A 10126-nucleotide genomic window follows, 5' to 3' on the forward strand; every position below is an offset into this window, starting at 1 on the left:
TGCCTGTTAGATGAATAATGTCAGACAATTCTTTCACCATGTCTCTGAAATTTGATGTGAGCCCTTCATGGTATTCAATCTGATCCTCTTTCATTAACCACTCATTTAGTTCAAGTGCAATGCTGCATGCTTGGATGAACTTCCTGTAGATGAAGATCAAAGATAAAGTGTTTGTTACTTATTACTCAAAAGTCTCACTGATCATTCAATATTTACTTTAACCACGGCTTGCCTAGAAGGAAGATTAGAATCCCATATTTTCTCACTGTGTTTCTGCTAATGTCATCTCCTAAGTCTGAAATATCTTTTCTTTTCCACCTTTGCTTCTGATTTCTTATCTCTTTCAAAACCTAGCTCAAAATATATACCCTCTAGGAAGCCTACCTGCTCAGTCACTTACTTGATATGATATCAGCTATGGTTGTGCTCACAGTAGTTTATATCTGTAGATAATGTCATTTATTCAAAAATAGCTAATTTGGGGCTATGTACCCAGTACAGTGCTGGGTGTTATAGGCATGAAGCATCTGCTCTGGGTTGGTAAGAGTGGCAACAGGGAGTTGATGACTTATCATAAGAATATGTTTCCATTATTTTGTATGTTTCATATGTTTAATGTCCATAATTAGAATGCAAAACTTAGGGGACAAAGTACCTCACTGACCATTTGTTCTGTATCCCTATCATAGCAACGAGTAGAATCTTTTTGTACATAGCAGGCATTAATACAGAGAAGGCAATGGCACACCACTCCAGTGTTCTTGCCTGGTAGGCTGCAGTCCATGGGGTTGCTAAGAGTTGGACTTCACTTTCACTTTTCACTTTCATGCACTAGAGAAGGAAACGGCAACCCACTCCAGTATTCTTGCCTGGAGAATCCCAGGGACGGGGGAGCCTGGTGGGCTGCCATCTACGGGGTCACACAGAGTCAGACACAACTGAAGTGACTTAGCAATAGCAGCAGCAGCAGGCATTAATAAATATTGAATGAATGACTACTGGTTGCTCTATAACCTGAAATAGCTGATAATACAGAGATAGGAAAAATAAATGAAGTAAGTTGGGAGCAAATGAGTCGAAGTTATCTTTCTACTCACTCTGCTTTACTCATCTCTCTCTCTTATTCTGAATGTAAACTCTTGTATACACAAAACAGATTTTTTTCTACTGTGTGACCATTCAAACATGCCTTGGCTTAGAGGGACTCTCAGTCCAGAGATGATATCATATGCCCTAGACTGGCAGAATCCAAGTCGAACTAAGGATACAGGATAGAAGTAAGCCTATCCAACCCTTCCTACACTAAATGATCTGGAAAAGCTGTGACATGAGGTCAACCAGGCAAAGGAAGAAATCATGTAACGAATGTAGGCTTCCGTTTGTGTCACAATATCCAGAGCAATGAAGTGGTTGCCATATTTAATGCCTTGGGTCAATAGGAGATTGTTACAGTCATGCAGCAATACAGAGATCACACATTTCCTCACTACCTAAAATACCATTAGAAGGTAACTTAAACGTTAGAAAAGGGAACCGAGAATTTTTTTAGAGGCACATTTTTTGGTGAATATTTTGGTTTCACTTAAGAAGACAATGGAGTAAAAAAAAAAAAATAGTGGTCTGATCTGAAAACTACAAAGCACTTACCTAAATATGTCTTTCAAAGCATTTACTTTTTTGGGTGGATACTTGCTAGCTTGACTGTCATTTAAGACAGCCCTCGCTTATGCTAATGGACTTCATTTACCTAAATTACAAAAGGAGAAAATGAGAGTTGTCAGAATATAATTTAAAAAGTAATTTTTGCATTTCTCTTTTTAAAAAGAATACTATGTTAAAGATCCATACCAGAGAAACATATTTACTGTTTTATTATAAATTTATTTGAAAAAGATTAACTAAAGCAAATCATCTGCCAAAATTATACTCTAGCAAGGTAGTTAACACTTTCTGCTATCTAAATATAGGACTTGGCTCTAGTCAGAGGGATTTACGTTAAAGCTCTCTGACATAACACAAAATTTACAGAAGCTGAACATAATGTCTTTATTAAATTAACAAAAGATGTAGAGGTTTTTGCACCCAGTCAGAGTATAAAACAATTACAATTAGTGCTTGTCCCTTATGAAAGCAAGACGTACAACAAGAAACGTTTAATACATGGTTAGCAACCAACATACCTGCACTGAAACACAGCCCTGCAATTTTAGTTGAAGCTGAATCATGTCCACGTCAACAGAAGAGCAAAGCTTTTGCAGCTCTGCAGTTTTATCTTTTACTTCATCAATGGCAACATCAATTGGCTTTAAATGAATCTGCTGTTCACAGTGTATAGCGATCCTCTTCTTCACATATGAAAATGAGTTTGAAGCTATTAAAGATTAAGATTGACAAATAAGCTTTTAAGATAGCAAATCAAATAGCCAAATTAAAACAAAAATCTACTGTGCTTAATTCTCCCCATATTTTCTCTGGAAAATCCCTTAGAAACCAAATAGGTGCCTTATTACTTCAGGACTGAAGGAGAAATTCTCTCTGAGACGACTCAGACTAAGCATGAATTACATAATTACATATGGCAAAGGAATGGTTTATAACATAGCATGTTTGCATAAGTGAGTGACTGAACAGCAGGACAATAAACGATTAAAATTTCAATTACATTTTCCTGCTGACCAACTGCTGCTTGTATGTATCAAAAAAGATCATGTCAAACAAAGAAGTTATGCCAAGTCCTACTTACTAGTCAAGATTGTACGGCCTTTGCACTGTTCTTCTATACAACCTTGCTTTTTGCCTGACAATGTATAAGGAGCCTCAAAAACAAATCTATTGATATTATGGCTTCTTTCAAACTCAGTTTTTCTTTCTGTGAGTTCTTTATCATTAAAGTAGGGCTTCACATAAGTGACTTGGATATAAGCATATTTGGGATCAAGCTCTTTGACATTTACCTGGAAACTAAGAAAGTTTTTTTTTTTTTTAAATTTAAAACAGAAGGGAAAACGGGGTACATGTAACCTACTAACACCTCTGAGATCAACTGAGGAACAGTCATTGAATACACTGTGAGATGAATACACACTTGGAAGAGGTCTTTGCTCTTTCTTCAAGGATTGTCTCCTTCTGATTATTAAGAAGTTACAGAAGCCTATTTGGAGATTATAGAAATGTAGACAGAAAAAACTGCAATGCTACCACTCAGCAATGACCATCATTTACATTCTCATATATTTCCTTGTAATCTTTTTTTCTATGCATATATATTTATTGACAAACCGGAGATCATGCTGAGCATTTCCTTTTTTAAAAACTTACTTTTATTTGCTTTTATTTTACATTCAATTTCTTTCTTTAAAAAATTTTTATTTATTTTTTAAATTTTTTAATATAAATTTATTTATTTTAATTGGAGGTTAATTTCTTTATAATACTGCACTGATTTTGCCATACATTGACTTGAATCCACCACGGTTGTACATGTGTTCCCCATATATTAAAATGGCTAACTGAACATTTGAATTCCACCTCAAAAAATACCTATTACAGAGAGGATTCTCAGAAGATGCCAGAGCACCAGATATCTATCTCCTTACAGAGACAATAGTTACACCATCATTACCTATCTGATGGAACAATTTTGGAACTGTGGAGTCTGTTGAAGACTTGCAACTTCCAGGGGAAGGCTTGGACAGAAAATTACCTTAATTTTGATTTTGTTCAATTTTAACTCTGGGCATAATGGCAGTAACCCATACCTCATCCCTGAATACTACGGCAGATAGCTGTGTGCATATTCTTATAACAGCTTGTAGGAGCCACGATGAACAAAGACCCTGTCTTCCAAATATTGTGAATCTGTGCTATGACTGCTGACTGCTGCTTCTGATCACAGGGGGACAGTCAAGGGGGCTGTGGCCATTTTTATACCACCTCTTCCCTTTGTTGCAATGCCCTCCCCCTCTGCCTAAAGTGATTTTCAGGGGATTTAACAGACCAGCACCTTTTCTCTCCTCTCCTCTTCATTTTCCTCTCCATCCCCTCTTAGGAGCTGGACATCCAATACTAGACTGTTCAAAGGTAACTGCATAAATGAGGTTGACTAGAAAGTCACTGTGCATGCTCAGGGGAAGGCACAGGCTCAGAAAAGACTAGAGAAGACCCCAAATTTACACCTCAGGCTGATTCTTGGGACAGACACAGCTTACAACAATTAAAAACAAAAACAAAACCCAGGAAACTCTGGGACAGGGACAGAATCTGATTTCCAGAAAGATCACAATATTAAATTCAAATGTCCAGTTTTCAACAACAAAAAATTGCAAGGCATACAAAGAAATAGGAAAGTATGGCCCATTCAAAACAGAAAAATAAACCAATAGACATTATCACTGAAAAAAAGTGATAGGAGATCCCTAGAAAAAGAGATTAAAACAACAGTATTCATGATCAAACAACTAAAAGAAGTGGTGGGAAAAGTCAAGGAAATTATCTATCAACAAAATGCTGATATCAATAAATAGCTAAGAAAATCGAAAAGGAAACCAAAACTTTTTTTTCAGAGCTGAAAATTACAATAACTGAAATGAAACATCACCAGAGGGATTCAAAGACACATTTCAGCAGGTACAGCCAATGTGAAGATAAGACAATGTCAAAGATGGATCAGAGGAACACAAAGGAAAAAAATTGAAGAGGACAGAGGCTATGGAACCTGAGGAATATCATCCAGCAGGTGAACATGCACACTATGGGAGTCTTTGAAGGAGAGAAGAGAGAGAAAGGGGCAGGGAAACTATCTGAAGAAATAATGGGTGAAAACTCAAATCTTATGAAAGACACGAAAGTCAACAAACTCCAAGCAGGGTAACTCAAACAGATCCATGCTGAGACTTATGAAAATCAAATGTCAAAAGTCAAAGCCAAAGAGAGAATTTTTTCTTTTTTAAAAAATCAATGTTTTTTAATTGAAGGCTAATTACTTTACTATGGCAAAGAGAGAATTTTGCAAGAAGTGAGAGACAAAGACTTGTCACATACAAGGGATCCTGAGTAAGGTCAGATTTCTCATCAAAACCTTAGAGGTCAGAAGGCAGTGGACTTTAAAGAAAAAACAAATCTATCAACCAAGAATTCTATATCTTGCAAAACTGTCCTTAATAGGGAGGGAGAAAATAAGACATTCCCAGATAAAGAAGAGCTGAAGGAGTTCACTACCACTCAGTTCACTTCAGTTACTCAGTCATATCCTACTCTTTGTGACCCCATGGACTGCACCATGCCAGGCTTCCCTGTTCCTCACCAACTCCCAGAGCTTGCTCAAAATCATGTCCACTGAATCGGTGATGCCATCCAATCATCTCATCCTTTGGCATCCCCTTCTGCTCCTGGCTTTTCCAATGAATCAGTTCTTTGCATCAAGTGGCCAAAGTATTGGAGTTTCAGCCTCAGCATCAGTCCTTCCAAAGAATATTCAGGGTTGATTTCCATTAGGATGGACTGGTTGGATCTCCTTGCAGTCCAAGGGACTCTCAAGAGTCTTCTCCAGCACCACAGTTTAAAAGCATCAACTGTTCTGCACTTAGCTTTCTTTATAGTCCAACTCTCACATCCATACATTAATACTGGAAAAACCATAGCTTTGACTAGATGGACCTTTGTCAGCAAAGTAATGTCTCTGCTTTTTACTATGCTGTCTAGGTTGGTCATAGCTTTTTTTTTTTTTTGTCATAGCTTTTTTTTTTTTTTTGTCATAGCTTTTCTTCCAACAAGTAAGTGTCTTTTAATTTCGTGGCTACAGTCACCATCTGCAGTGATTTTGGAGCCCAAGAAAATAAAGCCTGTCACTGTTTCCAATGTTTCCCCATCAATTTGCCATGAAGTAGTGGAACGGGATGCCATGATCTTCATTCTTTGAATGTTGACTTTAAGCCAGCTTTTACACCACTAGGCTTGCCCCATATGAAACACCAGAGGGAGTCCTGCTGATCACAATGAAAGAACATCAGACAGTAATTCAAACCTGTATGAAGGTCTTGGTAAAGGTAAATCCATGAGTAATTATAAAGTCTAGTATTATCATAACAATAGCAACATATTTCTCTTTTTTGATTACCACATGATTTAAGAGACTTTACATTAAAATATTATTAGTCTACAGGACTTTCCTGGTGGTCCAGTTGTTAAGAATCCTCCATCCATTGCAGGGGACATGGGTTCAATCATCGGTAGGGGAACTAAGATCTCACTACAAGACAACTAAGCCAGGGTACCACAACTAAAATAGCCCCTGTACCACAACTACTGAACCCATGTACTCTAGAGCCCACGCTCTGCAACAAAAGAAGCAATACACTGCATTAACAGAATGAAGGAAAAAGAAACAAACCACGATCATCTCAATCAATGCAGAAAATGCATTTGACAAAATTAACACCTTTTCATAATGAAAACACTCAACAAACTAGGAATACAAGGAAATGACTACAATCTGACCAAGGGCCACTGTGGAAAACCCATAGCAAACACTGTATTCAATCCTGTGACAGGGATAGAAATTTTCTTAGCAGCTTTTAAAACTTCTCCCAAAAGCCTAAATTCAAAAATTCTTTCTTTTCTTTCCCATTAAATATCTAGATTTCTTGTGAGAAACCTAAGGAAATAGTTGAAGTTAATTATCTGCCTAAGACAAAACATAGAAAAGAAATAAAAAGAGGTCAAGATTGATTTTAACCTTATAAAAAATAAAGTATATGGTAAAACATTCAAGCAGTACATGAGACTACGCTTGAAAAATAAATGTTTTTCTTCTCTGTAAGAACCTATTCTATCTCCTTAGGGATAACTATTAACACTTTTGTATCATTCCATCTATGGCTGATTCATACTGAGGTATAGCAAAAAAAAAAAAAAAACCCACAATATTGTAAAGTAATTATCCTCCTATTAAAATAAGTAAATTAAAAAGCAACTTTGCATCATTCCAGAAATTTCCTAAGCAGACACAAGTGTGTGTATGTAAATATCAGTTTTCACAAATGTAATCATCCTGCCCATAATGTCTGATCTCACCTTTTTCTCTCAAGAATGTATCTTGGTTGGTTCATATCAATACTTATAAATTTTTTAGGTTGTTTACCTATATCCATTGTGAGGGTAGTACCATTTCCTTAACAGTATGGGCACAGATTGTTTCCAGGTTTTTGTTATATAAATCTTATAGCAATAAACATCTTAAAGGTACTTCTTTGTGTACATCTACAAGATAAAATCTTGAATGCAAAATTACTGGATCCAATAAAGCATACATTTAAAATACTGGCTTTTCACTCTGGCAATGCTGGAAGTGTTTTACAGAGCACCATGCACATCACAGTCACTCGGTACATATTTCTGGGGCCGGCAGATCTTGCACTGTATTAAAGGTTTTTCCTACCTTAAAAATCAGCTCTCAACCTGAACATGCCCATGGTGACTAAGGACAATCAGTCATTCCCATTGTGCTCTTCCGCAATTCTGTCTATCTGGAACTATGCGTTTCTAAGAAACGGCCTCTCTTGCTGGAACCTTTCTCATCCTTGCCTTGGCAGGGTCTAGTGGGATGGATCATCTTTAGATCAAGGCATCTCTCCTAAACCTACATCACTACAAATATAACTAGTGAACTAAGGCTATCTTAAGAGTGAAAGGTGTGTCATAACATGATTTTTCTTTTAAAAATCGCATTTATTTATTTATATTTTTGGCTGCATTTGATCTTCTTTGCTGCGGTGTGTGGGCTTTCTCTAGTTCTCGTGAACTGGGAGTACTCTCTAGTTGTGGTGTCCGGGATCTAGAGCGCAGGCACAGTAGCTTGGCGCACAGGTTTAGGTTCCCCACAGCATGTGGAATCCTCCTGGACCAGGGATCAAACCTGTGTCTCCGTCATTGGCAGGCAAACTCTTGCCCACTGGACGACCAGAGAAGTCCCACCTAAGATGATTTTAATCATAAAGTATGAAACTGACACTCACGCGGCACAACATTAACAATAATGGCTAACTTCTATTGAGCATGGTAGTTTCTATATTACTATCAAATGCTTTATTATATATCAGGAACTCTAATCACTTTCCATACATTGAATAATTTAATCCCTACAACTATCAAGGATGTATATTGTCACCCTGCTTTTTTAACATATATGCAGAGTACACCATGCAAAATTTCAGACAGGATGAAGCACAAGCTGGAATGAAGATTGCCAGGAGAAATATCAGTAACCTCAGATATGCAGAGGACACCACCCTTATGAGAGACAGTGAAGAAGAACTAAAGAGCTCTTGATTAAATTGAAAGAGGAGAGTGATAAAGTTGGCTTAAAACCCAATATTCAAAAAATGAAGATCATGGCATCCTGTCCCACTACTTCATGGCAAATTGATGGGAAAACAATGGAAACAGTGACAGGCTTTACTTTCTTGGGCTCCAAAATCACTGCAGATGGTGATTGCAGCCATGAAATTAAAAGATGCTTGCTCACTGGAAGAAAAGCTATGACCAACCTAGACAGCATATTAAAAAGCAGAGACATTACTTTGCTGACAAAGGTCCATCTAGTGAAAGCTACGGTTTTTCCAGTAGTCATGTATGGATGTGAGAGTTGGACTATAAAGAAAGCTGATGTTTTTGAACTGTGGTGCCGGAGAAGACTCTTGAGAGTCTCTTGGACTGCAAGGAGATCCAACTAGTCCATCCTAATGGATATCAACCCTGAATATTCTTTGGAAGGACTGATGCTGAAGCTGAAACTCCAATACTTTGGCCACCTGATGCAAAGAACTGACTCATTGGAAAAGGCCCTGATGCTGCGAAAGATTGAAGGCACGAGCAGAAGGGGATGACAAACGATGAGATGGTTGGATGGCATCTCCGACTCAATGGACATGATTTTGAGCAAGCTCCGGGAGTTGGTGAGGAACAGGGAAGCCTGGCATGGTGCAGTCCATGGGGTTGCAAAGAGTAGGACACGACTGAACTGAACTGAATTCATGCAACACTCTATGAGGAAGGCACTATTATTCAGTTCATTTTACTAATGAGAACAATGAGGCCCAGAGAGGTTAAGTATATTCCCCATGGTCACACAGCTAGTAAGTGGCAGAGAATGGAGATCTGAATCCTTCTCTCTGATTCCAAAGCCCCTGTCCTTTCTTTTAGGATCTGGAAAGACTCTATTTCCCCTTCTTCTCCTCCACCAGCTAAAAAAGGAAAAAGTCAGAAGTAATGTACCACATCTGGAACTAATAATGATTTCAAAATGCAGGGCATGTTACCTTGTCTGAATCCTGAATTATTTTGACGTTCTCTGTACCAAATTTTTCACCATAAAGTTTAACAAGTCTCAGGGAAATCTCTGAGAGGCTGGTGAGTTTTGGTTCTTTATAGATGTACTCCTTTCCATCCTCTTCTTCAAAAAAGACTATTATAAAGTTAAACATAGAATACTTTATAAGCATTATGAGCAAATGCAGCATTTAGAGAACATCTACTAAGTAATCAGAAATAATGTATTTGCTAGATTTTATTTTATTTTATTTTTTTTAGATTTTAAATAATATTTCTAGAAGCCACATGCATACATTGTAGCTGAAATAAATGAGAACGTTCAAACTCACAGTCATATGAGCATGTCATTGGCCTGAAGGTTTTTACACTCGATTTTTCATCACTTGCATACTTACCTGATTTTTATTTGAAAACTTTCAGTACTAGGTATTAAACAAACATTTAAGAAGCCTGGCTGAAAATGAAACTGAAGGAAACGTTCAAATCTTATATGCTGTGCTCTGCCCTCGTGGACTAAATATGGAAACCAAAGTGAACATTACATGAGAAAAGGGTCACACCTGCTGTTGGGACAGGTGCTTTACCCAGACAGAACCCTAGAACCAGTAACTACTGCTATGGTAACCTAATAATTCAAGGTGAATGTTTAAAAAGGAAAACAACTTTTGAACTAAAGTATACTTACTTGGCCATAAAAGGCAACTCTGAAGAAGGTGCCTAAAAGTCTTTTCTTTGTGTGCATAACTTCCAAAATTTTTGTGTAAGCTCCATGAAGAGTTCTATAAACTTGAGTAAGTTT

The 10126-nt window shown here is 37.4% G+C and overlaps 1 long non-coding RNA gene across 2 annotated transcripts; it reads right to left on the reverse strand.

Moving 5' to 3' along the window:
• Positions 1-4: 4 nt before the first annotated feature.
• LOC132658730 (uncharacterized) lies at positions 5-10126 on the reverse strand. 2 transcript variants are annotated; one of them, XR_009598725.1, is made up of 6 exons: positions 10013-10126; positions 9315-9460; positions 2744-2954; positions 2181-2371; positions 1648-1747; positions 5-143 (listed from the first exon to the last, which is right to left on the reverse strand). It is a non-coding gene; the product is annotated as an uncharacterized LOC132658730 (long non-coding RNA). The 2 variants fall into 2 exon arrangements; XR_009598724.1 differs by lacking the exon at positions 2744-2954.

This window comes from Ovis aries, chromosome X (assembly GCF_016772045.2).
Source record: "Ovis aries strain OAR_USU_Benz2616 breed Rambouillet chromosome X, ARS-UI_Ramb_v3.0, whole genome shotgun sequence".
Classification (NCBI taxonomy): Eukaryota; Metazoa; Chordata; class Mammalia; order Artiodactyla; family Bovidae; genus Ovis; species Ovis aries.